Below are 16,125 nucleotides of genomic sequence, written 5' to 3'. Positions count from 1 at the left end.
GGAAAGCTCTGGCAAATCTGAACAGCAGATGAAAAAGCAGAGACGTCACCTTGTCAAAAAGGGCCCGTGCGGTCAAGGCCTTTGTAGTAATCGATGCCTGTGATAGCTGGACCGGACAAAAGCCGAGCACAACAGAATCGATACTTCTGAGGGTCCCCTGGACAGCAAGGAGCTCTGAGCAGTCGGTACTTGAGAAGTTAATTCAGGCCGTTCACTGGAAGGTCAGATGCTGAAGCCACATAATGAGAAAACAGGACTCACTGGAAAATACACTGGCATCAGGAATGATTGAAGGCAAAGGGATGAGATGGACAATGTTACGGAAACTACTGATGTTCCGAGATAGAGCAGATGATGGAAGGGCCCACTGTGCAGTGGTCCAAGGGGTCACGAAGCATCCGGACACTCAGCACGACTGGACAACAAAAGGCTCGTGTATTCAGATATGGGAAGGGCCATGTGGCTCAACCACTCACCTTTTAGCTGAGTAAACTGAGGGTCCGAGAGGTTCAAGTCCCATAAGGAAGATGGGAGAATTGGGTTTACTTGTTCTTTCCAACCCGTTGGTCCCCTCTTTCTGTCAGTGGCTTGCCAGCATTCCCCCACAAGCTGTGGTGTCACCTGGATGCACAAACACCTCCCTACCCCCTCTCCCTGTTTATTGTCTAGTTTCTCCTGAGTGCTCCCTCTTCCATTCTGGCCCCCACAGCCCCAGGCCACACCCTCAGGCTGGTGGTCGGCCTCAGGACTTCACCCTCCCTGGGCTCATCCCTGGACACACCCCTCTTGGATTTTCCTCAGCTCTGAAATCTGATGCCAGCTCCAGCCCTCTGCTCCCAGAGGCTCCAGCCCTCTGCTCCCAGAGGCCCCGGCTGGCTGGGGGAGGGCAGAGTTCTGAGACCTGGGGGCGAGGGAGGGGAAAGATGAGCTGCCCCTCGAGCATTATCACTGCTGTTTAACAGCTCACAGGTTCAGTGACCCTGTCCAAGGTCACATAGCCGGCACACTTGAACCTGGGCCCCTCCTGCCTTGGAGCCCCAGCTTCTGGCCTTTCCCTGTGGCCAGCCCGAAAGCAGCATGCTGTTTGCTCTTAACCTCGCCGTCTGCATAGGGAAGCCGCCTCTGAGGCTGCGGGTTCAGGGGAGTTCCTCCTTGGCCAGCCCTTACATCACCAGCTTCCGGTCAGATCTGTGCAGCCTCCCCGGCGCTTTACTACAGTGATCAGTAGCATGTGCACGCCTCCTACCCTACCCCTGCCCAGTGCCTGTGGTGGAGCTGGGTAAGGTGATGGGCATGAGCCAGCTAGAAGGAGTGCCCAAGCAGATCAGGCCTGCCCTACAGGAAGGTCAGGAGGTCACCTCTGGCCATAAACCCCAGTGTTGGACAGAATAATCAGAGCGTCTATTCCCCCTGCTGCCCAGAGCCTTGTTATTGGGGAGGCCACGTGGGACCCAGAAAGCAGCACCAAAGGGCCCAAACTGGGATCCCAGCTGCCACTTCCCCTGTGTGGCCTCAGACAGGGCCCCCCCTTACAGATTTCCCATATCTCTAAAATGAGGAGGCTGAATTAGACTGCCTCTGGGCTCCCTGGCTCCAAATTCTCCAACCCCATTAGCTTTAAATCATTTTTAATTGATAGCTTTTGTTTTTGCCCGTGTTCCTCCCCTTACTTGGATCCCAGAGAACAGGATTTTATTAAAAACAGAGACAAAACCTGTCAACCCAAGGAAAAAAACCCACATCCAAGAGCCGAGGAGGTGGGTGAGAGCCTCCTGCTGACCCTTCCCTGGGGCTGAGCCCGTGGTCCTCTCAGAAAAGAAGCTGACTGAATGTTTGTTGGGCCAGTGGATGTGTGACCTCCGACCCTCACCTAGCGGCCTCCTCCAGCCTCGAACCCTGACCTGCCCAGAGCTCCCCTTTCTGTAGAGCTCTGAGCTCTTCAGAGTGACTTCCTCCCAGCAGCCAGTGAGGAAGGCAGTGAAAGGAGCAGCATCCTCATTTCACAGACAAGGAAGCTGAGATTCAGCAGGGCCCAGTGATTTATCCTCCCTCTGCCTGGGAGGCAGGATTGGAGCGCCAGGGGCTTTCAGACTCCAGAATCTTGCAGTGGTGAGCATTTATTGAGTGCCAACTGCATGCCCATCAGGGCATGGATGCAGTGTCCCCAGGAAGCTTGCCTTCCACTGGGGGTCGAGGGCAGGCAGGACAGTAGCAGTGTATGCAGAGAAGCCAACGATCTGGATCTTAGGGACCGTGCAGCACCCAGTCTACACCTGTCCAAGCCTAGTCAGACTGAGGGCCTGAGGCCCCCCCCCCCCCAGTTCCTTTGTCATAATTATCCCAGGTTCTTCATGTTTGACCGTGATTTTTTCGCGGGCGTCGTAGTCACTGGTGAGGTTGGTTTCCCTGGATCTGTCTGTCTTTACAGATCATCCTTTGCTTCATGCTCACCACCAGCATTGCAGAAGTCCCCAGTTTGGCACCACAGGAGAAAGACAGGAGCTGCTTTGGGCCTTCTTGTTTCCTTTGCCCCCTTCCTGAGCCCTGACCCCATAGGCGGGGCTGCGAACTCCATCTCCCCCATGCCTGAGGAGATGGAGCCCGCTGCCCGGGTCTCCTAACACCTCCCTCTGTGTCCTCACTGCCGCTGCCTCCCATCCTTCCTCCTCCACTCTGCCCCCTTCCTTCTTCCTTCCTTCCTTCCTTCCTACCCTTGCACACATCTCCAGTCTCTCCCTTGGTGCTGGCTTCCTCCCAGGCTCCTGCACGCACGGCCAGTCTCCCTCATCCTCGATAATTCTCCCCTGGACTCTGCACCATCACTGCTGCGTATTTCTCCCCTCCTTAGCTGCGGGGCTTCTGGCCAAAGTCTCTAGTTGGCCCCTCTGCAGACTGACGTGGGCTCCCCCCAGAGGTCACCCACCTATCGGACAAACCCCAGGGCCTTTTCTTCCTGTTCTTTGTCCTCGATGCCCCTGGAGGGCCCCTCCTCTGGGATGCGCTCTCCATGCCAGGCAGTGGGTAGTTTGGCCATGTCTCTGCCTTCTCAGACCTTGACTTCTCCTTCTGTAAAATGGGAGCCGGGAGGGGGCAATGCACCAGATGGGTCACTTAGCATTCCCAGCATTCATCAAGGTGGTTCCAGAGACCTTTTGCAGCAGTTATTTGTCTCCGTCTATGGGTGAGCTGCCCCCCACCTTTGCCGGGGGTGGAGGAGGAGCTGCCGGCTGGCTGGCCCCTCTCCCTGTGGCAGAGGAAACATTATTTGATGAGCCTGGCTCCTCGGCTGTGACCCGCTGGAGCAGCTGCCCATGGTATGTGATGTGGTGCCACCCCAGGAGCGGGGATGCTGGGTGAGGGGCAGAGCAGGCTCTGCTCCTTCAGGGATGCGGCACCAGGAGATGTGACAGGGAGAGCCAAAAGCCCGCCTGGGCCCCGGAGCCGGGCAACTGGCCGGCTGCCCCTTTAAAACGCTGCCTCTGTCCCACAGCAGGACCAGAGACCCCTGTAGGAAGCCCCTCCCTGGAATGCATTCTGACTGATGGATTCCACTTTGGGGCCAAGGGGACGGGATTGGTGGGGCCTGCATCAGCCCAAGGAGGCGAGGACGGGCCGGATGACCCTCGGGCTTCCTTCAGGCTCCAGGTCTGTGACCCTCTGGCTGTGGATTTAGCAGGCCTTAAAGTGGAGAGCATCGGAGTCCCAGTCCTTTCTCCAGGACTTAGCAGCTGTGTGACCTTGGGCAAGTCCTTTCCCTGACTGAGTCTTAGTTTCCTATGTGTAAAATGGGGGTAATAATCGTACCCACTTTGAGCTAGGGGAATGTCTGGAATGAGAAAACTGGAAGGCGTTCTGGATGCTCTGGGTGCAAGGCTCCAGATATGCCATGGTCACTTTGAAGAGTGAGCAGGCCAGGGCCTTGAGGTGATGCAGGCGGGCGGGGGTGGGGGGCTGGGGCTGCTTCCCAGGCCTGACCTTTTTGTTGCTGCTTCTTCCTCTGTCAATAGTGATCATTGTGCCAGCAGGCTCAGTGGAACAGCTGGCCTGGGTGAGGGGGTGGGGCAGGAGGGAGGCTGAGGTTTACAGAGACGCAGAAAGCATCCAGGTGAGGGCACAGGAGAGCGAGCGGGCCCAGACCCTTTCCTGGTATGGGGGGAGCCAGCCAGAATGCCACTAACACAGGGGGTCCACAGCCACCCAGAATCCCGGTAGCACCAAGCAGTGACTCGGCCCTCCCGAGAACAGCATTGTAGATGCTTTCCCTGATGTGTGGAACATCAGCGTTTTCCCATTGGTGGTGTGCTTTTCTTTTTCACACAGTGGAGGGATTTCTTGTCTTTCTTTAAGCCCTGCCAGGGCTGGGGGGGTCACCCAGCTGGCTCGGTGTCCGAGGCAGGATGGGAAGCCAAGGCCCTCCCATCTCCAGGTCACTATTCTGTCTTCCTGACTGCGCTGGCCAGAAGTTCCAAAAGCAAAACTGCCCTTCCTGCTGGACCTTGACCCAAGGGATGGCAACCTCCATACAGGAAGGCCTTGTGGTCCTAACCGCATGGGAGATGAGGGTCAGGCCCTGCAGAGGTGCTGTGGATGGGGAGCTTTCTGGCACCTCCTGTTGTGAAAAATAAACAGAGACTGTGTGTGTGTGTGTGTGTGTACACGTACACACGCACTTCTGTGCTGCATCACCTCTGATGACTACAATCCTTTTTCCTTTTCAAACAGGGAAGCCAAATGCTCACTTAAGGACCTCTGTTTGGCCTGATTAGAGGGGAGCCACTTGTCTCTCCCTCCCTTCAGCCTTGGAGGGCTCACCCCATTAATGGTAGCTGAATTTGAGCTTCAAGATGGTAATGGAAGGAAAGTTCTCTCAGCATTGTGTCTGTCTTTGAATAGCAGATAAATGATATTTCCAGGCACTGCACTAGAAAATGCTTCTCAGGCCTTTCAAATAAGACCCAAGGCTCCTTTTGCATACCAAGTCTAAGAGCCGGCCTTACTAGGTCCTCTTGGGCCATTTGGCTTCTGTTTGGCGTGTGGTCAGGGTTGGCCTCCTGCACCGCTCATCCTGGCCCACGGGTTGCTCTTGGGTCACAGAAGTTATTCCAGTCTTGGTGTGTGTTTGGGCTGCTGTTTGTGAGTGCTGTGGCCGGTTGTAGGCATGAGTGAGAATCAGGAGCCAATAGGAAGCCCCAGCTATCGGGTGAACTCCCCCAGAGCCCAAATGTACCCGGGATCTAGTTGGCCATCATTGTTGCCAGTGGTGGCCCATCTGCTTTCTGGTCTGTGGTCTGGTGTGTAACCTGTTCGTGGGCATGCTAGTGGTTCAGGGCCCCTACTTCCTACCTGGGTGGCCTTGGACTGGTCCTTCATCTATAAGATGAGGGGGTTGGGCTTTGTTTTCCAGATCAGGAAGCTGAGGGCCAGCCAGGGAATGGCTTGGTTCAGGTCACCCAGGTACGAAGTGGATCTGAGTCCATGGCCTCCAGCTCCCACATCCTCTGCTGACTTTAGTCTTCATGTAATTTGCTCTGGTGCCTGGAGAAGAGGGAAGGGCTCGCATCCTTCCCCCTCTTCCTCTGACTTTGCCGTGTGCCCAGCTGGGCTCTCGGCCCACCCACCCCACCCCTTTGGTGTGCCCCACAGAACAGTCTGCGGGGCTTCCCCTGCTTCATGCTTGGTGGTGCAGAGAGAAGCGTGAAGGCAGCCCTATAACACGGGGCTGGGGGTGGTGCCTTCTGGCCACCTCTGGCACTTTGTACCTGGTGCCCACTCCTGGGGTGAGCCACCCCAGCTTCCTTTCTGGAAGCAGCCCCCCCACACACACACACACAGCCCTGCCAGACTCCCTGTTGGCTGTGCTGCTAGTGCCCCCTTGCCCCGCTCTCCTGCACCTGCATGGGCTCTGGTGGACTAGGGTTCAGGTCCCAGCTAGGCCAATTCCTACCTGGGGGAACCTCAGGTGGGTCCCTGAGTCTCTCTTAGTCTATTTACTTGTTTGTAAAATGGGAAAAGCCCCAAGCACTGGACGGGATTGTCCAGGTCTGTTGTGTTCCGAGGCGCCCCTCCCTGCGCCCCAGCGCCCAAACTTCAGGATCTCCCCTTTCCCTCGACATCCCTTGGCCTCTATTGCTGCGGTTTTGGGGCTTACAGTTTGGTCACTTAGTGCTCAGCTGTTTATAATGGAAGGTGTTTGTGAACAGGAGGTGGGGCGTCTGCCAGTCGTGTTTGCTCATGCTCTCGTGGCTTTGCTTTGGTCCAGGTACAACAGACATCAGTTATCCCAGGGCTATGTTGTCAAGGTCTAGCAAACCTTGGTGCTCAGTTAAGCAGGAAATGGATCCAACTCTTCAGTGAAACAGCTGAGAGTAAATCGTCGCCAATCAATTTTAAAAGGAATGTAAATGTCCGGGCATAATGATGAGCCTTTCTCAGTCACTGCCATGCATTCTCAGTGGCTGCTTGGTCTGATGGTGGCCTCACCCCAAACAGGAGCAGAATCAGTTGCTGAACCCTCCTGACAACAATCAGGAACAGGGGGAGATGTCAGGGTTGGCATGGCAACATGTGAGTTGATCAGGAAAATGTTGTTGTCATGTCTCTTCCCCCATACGCTTGTGTTGTTGAAGTCTCCTTTGGGGTGACCGTGCTGAAACTTGGGGATAGGCAGTAGAGGGGTGCTCTGTGGCAGGGGCTGCAGGTGGCTCCTCTGTTTCTCCTCTACCTGAGGAGCACCCTATCCCCGCAGTCCTGCCCTGCTTCTCCTGCCCGCTCTTTCTGAGTTCCATTCACCTTTGGATTTCGGGGGGGGGGGGGTTGCCTTTCTCCACTGAGAAATCCACCAGTGCTGACAGTAACAGGCCACGCCAAGCCCTTTATCTGAGTGATCTCCTTTGATCCTGGTACCTCTGAGGTAGATGCCGTAGTTCCCATTTTCCTGATGGGAAGACCAAGGGGTTAAGTCAGTCTTAGACACAAACCGACAGCCGTGCGATCCCTATCCAAGTATAGGAACTGCTCTGGTGCTTCCTGGTGATGTGGGTAAATTAGGGGTAGGGGGTTTGGGGACCTTAGGAATTCCTCTTTAAAGAATTACACCCTCTTGGGGGCAGCTAGGTGGCACAGTTGATAAAGCACCGGCCCTGGATTCAGGAGGACCTGAGATCAAATCCAGTCTCAGACACTTGACACTAGCTTTGTGACCCTGGGCAAGTTACATTGCACCCTCTTGCACACATCCAATAGAATTAGATAGTAGTTTATTTAGGGGCAGGGGAAGGGAAACCAAGAGAGAAATCCTTGGACTTCTCATGGGGAGAAGGCATGGCACAGAGGCGTGGCTCTGAGATACCTATCTCCCAGAGCAGGAGACAGGCAGATACTTTTATAGAGGACTGATGGGGGTGACCATCTATCTGACTTTGGAAAATTCCCTTATTGAGGGAGGACCACCCCCCTCTGGTGGGTGAGGGGTGGGTGTGGATCTCTCAAGCCATCTCTCTCCTCCTGACACAGAGGCAGCAGCCACACCTAATCTTATCTCCTGGGGTGAGGGAAACTAGAATGAAGGGTGGGGGTCCTCTGCTGCCATCCACTTATCCCTTTAGGTGTGTCTGTCCTTTGGAGAAGGTTCTTTGATGGGCCCCAGAGAACTTCTGGGGTGCTCTGGGCCCATAACGCTGGTTTCCCCAAGGAGTGGAATCGGAAAAGGCCTTAGTGGGAAGGAAGATGGGGCTCCCCTTCTTCACTCGAGGGTGTGGGGCGTGTCCCTGACATACTGCTCTCTGCAGGGAGCTGGGGTGTAATTAGAGGATTACAGAGAGGCAGGTGGGGTTTGGGAATCCAGACTCATCAGGGAGGGAGGGGCAGCTGAATCCACCCACTGTGTCTGCCTCCGCCTTCCTTGCTGGGGTCACCCTGAGTGGAGCTTTCCATGTTGCTCCTCAAAAGTCTCCCATGGCTCCCCAGTGCCTCAGGCTCCTGACATCCAGGGCTGCAGTAGTCTGATGCCTTCTCTTTGGGCCGGCCTCTGGGTATGGAACTTTGCTGTGTGTGTTGGGTCTGAAGTCATCCAGTCCGACCCGTCCATTTCACAGATGAGGAAGCGGAGGTTTGGAAGCAAAGTGCCCTGCCAGGGTCCCCCAGAGCACAGGGAGTGGCAGGTTAGGGTTCCAAAGCCAGCTTCCTTCCCACGTCAGCAGGGTCACCCACCTTTGTCTCCCATTCCCCTGCCAGCAGGCCCCTCTCCCAGCCCAGTGCTCTGTATGCAGCAGATGGCTCAGTAAGTGCTGAGTCTTTGAATTTGCTTCTCCTCCCAGTCCTTCCGGCCCATAAGCCAACCACCTACCAGAAGGGGCCAGAGATTTAGGGTTAGAAAAGTCCTCAGGGGAAACTGAGGCCCAGGGAGCTCAAGGGATTTGGATTGAGGCCCTAACAGCAAACCTTCCTTCACCTAGTCCTTCCTAGATGCCTACTGTGCGTGTGGTCCTTAGGCACTGATTATTACGGGCTCTGCCCTCAAAGACCTTGCACAATGAGGGACAGTTTGCCCCCCTAAGGCTCCAGTGATCGATCTCCTGCCTCTTGTAGGGGCTTCACCTCCACTCTTTCTGCCCTCATCCAGGCCCCCCCCCCCCATTCTCCCATTGCCCCCCCCCACTTCCGCCAGAATCTTCCTGATTGCTCATCAGTCCTCCCTCTCCTCCCAACTTTCAATGGCTCCCCATGGCCCAGGGTCAAGCTGGCAAGGCCTCCTTTGGGTTCCTGAGGCCGGAGCCAGTGAGGGCGTCCTTTTCAGCTTCCTTTCTGTTCTTGGGAAGGACAGATTCCGAGCCAGCTGGAGCTGCCCCCAGATGCCCCTAGTGCATCTCCAAGGCCTTCTCCTAGAGGCTCCTGGTCTCCTCCAGGGTGTGGCAGCAGGGGTTTTTGGTTAGAGAAGGCAGCCTCTCCCCTCCCTTAGTGCTGCTTCCATGGTACTCTAGGCTCAAAGAACCTGGATTCAAATCCTGCCCTTAGACACTGCGCGTGCCCCCTTGGGGCGAGTCCCTTCCCCTTCCCAGGAGCTCAGCTTCCTCCTCTATAAACCCGGGGCCTCTGAAGTCCTCGGCCTTGCTTCATCTCCCTCTGGGCCATACTCCTTTGGACTTGCCCATCATCCCCCTCCCATTTTCCACCTCTCTTGTGTTTTGGATTGGAAGCTCCCCAAGGGCAGGGCCTGGCTTTCTTTTTGGCATTTGTATCCCCAGTGTTTAGCACAGGCCTGGCATATAGTGGGTACTTAATGACTGGGTTTTGACTGAGTGGCCTGCACCACTGTCTCCTCACTGCCCTTCAGGTAACTGCTGTAAAGTAAAAGGGACGGCCAGCATGTGTGGCAAGGCCTCCCCAGCACAGTCCCCACCCCGCCCCACCTTGCCCCACCTCCTGCTGGTTCATAGGCTGTCTACCACACCTGCAGCCATCCCACTGAATCCTTCTCTTCCACACCCAGCCTGGCCTTCAAGCCCTCTTGGGCCTGGCTGCCTTCCTCCCATCCCCCACCTAGAAATCATCCCTTTATGGCCCCCCCTTGGTGTTTTCTCAGCAGAGATGCTGGAGTGGTTTGGCCATTTCCTTCTCCGGTTCATTGTACAGATGAGGGAACTGAGGCAAATAGGGTGAAGTGACTTGCCCAGGGTCACACGGCTTGTGAGGTCAGATTTGAACTCAGGTCTTCCAGACTCTTATCCACTGGGCCAATTGGAAATCATCTGAGGTTAGGCTCTGGCATTGTTGTTCATCTTCCTTCGTGTCTTGGCTTGCAAGTGAATTGGATTAAAGTGAGTCAGGGCTGTGCAGGGTCATCAGCCTCACTCTCTCCCCCAGAGTCATCCGAAGTCTGTGGCTATACATCGGTCAGGACGACTGGCAATGGCCCCGGATGCTGTGAGAGACCTTGGGTCTTTCCCAGGTCTCGGTTTGTCTGAGGCAACACCCATTCAGTGATGAAAGGCTGGGTTAGAATAGAGGCAAACAACGACCTAGTTTGCCTTCCTAAAAGAATCAGATTGGGGGGGGGGGCGGGGGGATCTTCAGAGTTTGTGGCCAGAACAGAAACAATCGCTATTTACACTCACTCTGAGCCATCAGAACCCAAGCAGTGAGCTGGGTTTGGCTTGGGCTGGCACCTCTTATTGGCCAGTCAGTGCAGGCCGGAGCGATAGCCAGGTAGCTCCCTTTGAATCCTAAAGGGCTTTATTCATCTAAGCCTCATATGCCGGAGCTGTCTTTCAAATCATAAATGAAAACTGCATGAGGCAGAAGAGTTAATAGTCCCGGTTTTTCAAGGGGGAAAACATTAGGATAAGTAAGTAGGGAAGAAGCTCCCAGGATATGGGACAAAGGGTTGGGAAAGGCACTTTGTAGGTGGGGTTTTAGCGAAGATGAGGGGAGGGAGGGAGGCCTGAAGACAAGACGAGATGAGAGGGAATCCTGTCTTGGCGGTAATTAATGGGTAGACTTAGCCCTCCTTTCAGCACTGAGGTGCAGCTCATTCAGACCTCCCGAGTGTCCAAAGGGCAGTAAAGCTTAGAACGGGCTTCAGAGAGGGCAGAAAGACAGGGTCGGCTCCTTTGGGGGCCCAGGGAAGCAGCAGGGCCCATGGCACTTGATGCACTTGAACTAAACGTGCCTCCTTGAGCAGAGCAGGGGAAAGCAGCCTCAGATCCCGTCTCCTGCCAGCCTCAGGTGGCCCAGCACAGTGCCACGCTCCCCCTTTTGGGTCAGTCTGTGAGAGGGAGGAGAGGTCTTCTTTCTCTCCTCCAGGGCCACAGAGTGACCTTACCATGATCAAGCATCTTTTCTGAACCCCAAACTGGGCGTGTGGTGCCAATAGAAAGGTGGTTGTTCAGTCATGTCTGACTCTTCTTGGACCATCATACGCCAGTACTCAATACTGTCCATGGGGTTTTCTTCCAAAGATACTGGGGTGGTTTGTTGGCCATTTCCTTAGACCAGGGCAAACAGAAGTTAAGTGACTTGCCCAGGGTCACACAGTTCATGAGCATCTGAGGCCAGATTTGGACCCTGGTCTTCCTAACTCGGGGTTTAGAGGATGGATGGTAGAAAGAGAACTAATGGGGGCAGCTAGGTGGTGCAGTGGATAGAGCACTGGCCCTGGATTCAGGAGGACCTGAGTTCAAATGCAGCCTCAGACACTTGACACTTACTAGCTGTGTGACCCTGGGCAAGTCACTTAACCCCAATTGCCTCACACACCAAAAAAAAAAAAAGAACTAATGGACTTTGCAGTGGGTGGGCGATGTTTAAGATCCTGGCTCAGGGGCTCTCTAACGATGTACCCCATAACCTTTCTGAGCCTCAATTTATTTACCTGTAAAACAGATGGACCTCCGAGGTCCCTTCTAACTCTGATTCGGGATCGGGTGACTTGGTCCCCATGAACTCTCCTCCCCACTGGTTCAGCTCCTTCCAAGCTCTTGGGGGGACACGTCCTCATCCTGTTAGGTTTCCAACTGTGTCCGTTTCTAAGGGCAGGGGTCTGGCATCTTCACATCTCTCCTGTCCACACAGTAAACCCTCAGTAAACAGGGTTAAGAGGGGACCACAGTGAATGGTCCCCATGCTTTCTCCACACCCAGGACCCAGTGTTTTGATGTCATAACATTACCATAAGAGGTGGGGACAATTCTGGTCTTGCAGCCTGAGTGGCGTGTTCGGGACAGGTTGCTCTCCTGATGCTGTCCCAGGGCTGTTCCCCAAGGAGGGGCTGGTGCCAGCTACGTGTTCCCAAAAGCGCTGACTGGCCTGCAGCTGCTTATTAATTAGGAAGGCAGCCAGCCAGCATCCTCCATTCTCTTGGGGTAGCCTGCCCGTAGCCCCAGCCCAAGCGAAGCTTCTGCACCGTTGGGAGTATTTGTAAACCCAGGGGCCTGCCTTTGGCCGGCAGAGCCCAGACCCACTGCCCAGGAAGGACACTGGACGGCTCGTGTCTGGAAGCCAGAGCACCCAAAAGCCCCTGCTTGATGATGTCGTTCTGCCTTCTCCTTTAGGGAGGGGCTGTGGCAGGGCCGGGTTTGGCTGCTGCATGACCTGTGACAGGCCTTTCTCCATCTATAAAGTGGGGCTTGGCCTCTTCCAGCTCTGAATGCTGGGGTCCTCTGGCCACGTGCCCTGCCACCTCCTTAGCTGTCTTTGGGTACACGCGCCCCCACCGACTTCCTTCGGCAGGAGTCCTGGATGCAGAGCAAGGGGCCTGATGATGACCTCGGAAATGCTCCAAGCCAGAGCCCTTCTAGCGCACGTCAGGGTCGTGCGGAATTCCTCTGGAAGTCCGTGAGCCTCCTCTGGTCTTTGCAGCCATTGTTTTTGGGGGCCGCTAGCTCAGCTAACTTTTCCCTGCCCTCCCTCACATTGGGAACGTGTCTCCTGGAGCCAAGGCTATGTGTGCGCCTTTTTCTTCATACCCTAAACTCCCCCCAGCCCTTGTCAACTCCTCTAGCATCAGGATGGCCCCATGTGGGGACCAGGAAGGGATCGCCCAGCACATCTAGGCCATTCCCCCTCCCCGCCTGTAACAGACGGGGAATTTGAGGCTCAGGCAGGGGACATGCCTGGTCATGCAGTGTCTGAGGCAGAATTGACCTCAGACTCCAGGACCAGGGACATCGTGCCATCACCCTTGTCCTCGGCCCCTGGGAGGCACTCAGACGTTTGAATCTCCAGGGTTGGCCCGGGCTCCGAACAGCAGCTCTGAGCCCAGCTAACCCGGAGACGCCACGCAGTCTGTGGTGTGGAGGAACGTCCTGTGACCCTCGTGGGCAGAAGGCCCCTCTTTTCAGGGCCTCATCCCATTGACTTAGTGGGAAGTACCTGTGAAAATGTCACCTCACTGGCTCCCAAGTCCTCCCTGGGCCCAGGTCTGGTGGACCCAGCACCCCAAGGTGTAATCATGTGACAGCCAAACCATGTCACCTCCTGAGGAGATTTTAAACTGGCGGGTAGGAACTCTATTCACTTGTCTTTATATCCCCAGGTGCCTGGGTTGTAATGAGGCAGGCAGTCAATTAACAAGCAGACACAGACAAAAGCAATCCCTACCCTTGAGGACCTGACATTCATGAGAAATGCTGATTGGGTTGATTGGAAACCAATTGGATTAGAAACCAGGGGCAGGGCCAGGAATGGAATCAGGCACATGGGCCTGGACCGCTTGGCTGAGCATGACCCTTGGGTGTCCTATGTCCCAAGACTCCACTGACCATTACCTGAGCTTATTTTCAGCCGGCGCCTGAGGCAGGCACAGAGGCTCAGCCCTTGGATGGCCCAGGCCCGAAGGGTTCTGGCTCTCCATTTCCTGATTGTTTTTTGCATTGGCCCTCCCTCCAGCCTGTTTATAAGCCTTGGTTTTCCTCCAAGACTTGGCTGTGGCGCCATCTTCCTCAGGAAGCACTTCCTGCTTCCCTCTCTGTTACTTGGGCCTGGTACACATTCTGCTTATCTGTGTTTGTTGTCTCCCCAATAGAATGGAAGCTCATCGGGATGGGGACTCTTATTTTTGTCTGTGCTCTGGCTTAAAGTAGGTCCTTATAACATGCTTGTGTTGGGGTGATGGTGGGGGCTGGGACTTTGTGACCCCAACCAAGCTGGTCCCCTCCTCCCTGGGGGTGTTAGGCAGCCCCAGTGGGGTCAGCTGCTCCTTGAGTGAAAATGGGAGGGGGGTGGGAGCAGCTGCTGAAACCTCTGCCCTTCCTCTCACCCAGATCATCATCTTATCCCTGCCCCGAGACTCTCTGGCTCTGGTTTTACATCCTGCTTGGCAGGAACACCAGAGGCTGGGCTTTATCAGAGGCGTTGGCATCATTTCCTATGACATCCTTGGAGCTAGGATGGAGAAATGGGGTTGGTGCCACAGTCTCTTTGAAGCCATTCAGGTCTCCCGGCGCCCACCTGAAGGGAGGCCGTTCCACTCTTCAGGTTTTCAGATATGAAGTGGCCAGGGGCACATGCCTCTGACAGAGAGACTTCTAAAATTGTCATTAGGGTTATTGGTTTCTTCATGTTTTTAGTGACCTTTTGGGGAAGGGCTGCAAAAAATGCTGAGAAAGGACTGAGTGAGGAGCCAACAATATTGTGATGGGCTGAAATAAACACGACAACGTTTTGTTTTGGTTTTTGGTTTTTTTGGGTTTTTTTGCTGGGCAGTGGGGGTTAAGTGACTTGCCCAGGGTCACACAGCTAGTAAGTGTCAAGTGTCTGAGTCTGGATTTAAACTCAGGTACTCCTGAATCCAGGGCTGGTGCTTATCCATTGCGCCACCTAGCCACCCAGTTTTTTGTTTTTTGTTTTTTTTTAACACAACAACGTTTGATAGGAACAGATGTCGAGTTCTGTGAGGCAGAGATATGCCACCTGGGCAGGAATGGGGGGGGGGGGCCAAGACCTGCGTCTAAACCTCTGTTTGCCTCAGTTTCCCTCCCTATAAAATGGGAATGATAATGATAATGTGGTGAAGATCAAATGAAATAATACTTATAAAGCTCTTGTCACAGTGCCTGGAACATAGAGGTGGTACATGAATGTTGTTAATAGTGGTGGCGAGGGTGATGTATTATATCATATCATACTAGTCATCAGGGCAGCACTGCTGCTCTGGGCATGATGCAGTGGCCTCTGGATGAACAGCAGTTTTTCATCTGCTTGGCCACCTCACCCCTGCTGTAGGAAGAAGTGAGTGTGTGGTCATTTCTCAAGTTCTAGATGCAGGTTCTGGGTATCACAATTCAACTGTATGTATCAAGACCAGGCCCTGGGAAGGAACAGACTGTGCCCGTTAGGTTAGGTTAGGTTAGGTACTTGCATTCTCTTGAGGGCTGACAATATGGTCGTAGAAAACAACATACAGATTAGTTTTAAACGACCAGACCGCAGGGACTGAGCCCACTATGGTAGGCGTTCAGGGCTGCCCAGCTGGCATGAGTCTTGTCCGACCAGGTTTCCCTACAGTTGGCCTTCTGCCCCCTGCAGGTTCCCGAAGGAACCGTTCCCGAAGGCCCCTCTGACCAGCTCAGGTCTAACTCCAGCCCGCGGCTCCATTCCTCAGGACCTTGGTGCCGCCTTTGCCATCCATCACTGGGTCACTCATCCCTCATCTGCCTGCTCTCTCGCCTGCTTCCTGTTTCCAAAGTTCTTCTTTAGAATGATGCAGAAATGAGGTCCCCTAAAAAAATTAGCTTTGTATTCATTAGATCAGCTTTTCCTAGTCTTGCTTTTAAAAAGCAAATACAATGCATAGGATTCCTGTTTCTCCCTTTAGAAACAAGTGGCCTCAGCTTGACCCCTTGTAGGTCAAGACCCTTGTTCAGAATGATTTCCTCATCGGGCCTTAATCCTTTCCAAAGGAAGTCAAGTTGCTGAACTGAAAGGCATTGGAGGGAGTGTATGGGATGTGCCGAAACACTGCCCCCCCCCCCCCATGGGGAGAAGGAAGGTGCTCGCTGAGAGAGCTGGGCTGGGGCCCATTCCTGGGTCTCCCTGACTGGGTACAGATGGATCATGGGGTGGGGAGGGAAGGGAGCTTGGCCTGGAGGGGGAGGAAGGAGCCCACTTCTTTCCCCTGGGGGTGTGGGGGGCACAGGACAGACTGTGCCGGCCGGTCCCTGGGGCCCCTGCTTTTCTGTGTTACCGGGGAGGGCTCTTTGGGGGGCCGTGGTACCCCTGGTCTTTTCTCTGCCTTGAGTCCATTCCCCAACCACCACCACCCAAAGTGCCATCCCTAAAGCTCATCCCTAAGACTGTGCCACTGTCCTGCTCCATAAGCTTCAGGGGCTCCCTCTGACCAAGTGTAGACCCTCTGCTGGGCATTGAAAGCCCCCTCGCAGCCTTCCTCTCCACCCCCCCCCCCACCTGCTGCTCCTTGGCCCTGGAATATCACTTCTCAGAACCCTTGCTTTCCCCAACACTGCTTCCTCCATGAAACTTCTACTTGAAGTCTTTTTTTAGGGTTAAGTGACTTGTCCAGGGTCATACACCTAGTAAGTATCAAGTGTCTGAGGCTGGGTCCTCCTGAATCCAGAGCTGGTGCTCTATCTACTGCACCCCCTAGCCGCCCTCATGAAGCCTCTTCTGATC

At 54.7% G+C, this 16,125-nt stretch overlaps 1 protein-coding gene across 2 annotated transcripts in view; it reads left to right on the top strand.

The window, feature by feature from the left end:
- The window catches only part of BICD2 (BICD cargo adaptor 2), a 79,666-nt gene that overhangs the window by 38,705 nt on the left and 24,836 nt on the right, over nt 1-16,125 (top strand). The gene's annotated exons all lie outside the window — the stretch shown is intronic.

The sequence above is a fragment of the Dromiciops gliroides genome, chromosome 1 (genome assembly GCF_019393635.1).
Source record: "Dromiciops gliroides isolate mDroGli1 chromosome 1, mDroGli1.pri, whole genome shotgun sequence".
Classification (NCBI taxonomy): domain Eukaryota; kingdom Metazoa; phylum Chordata; class Mammalia; order Microbiotheria; family Microbiotheriidae; genus Dromiciops; species Dromiciops gliroides.
The sequence above is the reverse complement of the archived record's forward strand: the minus strand, read 5'-3'. Positions and strand labels throughout refer to the sequence as shown.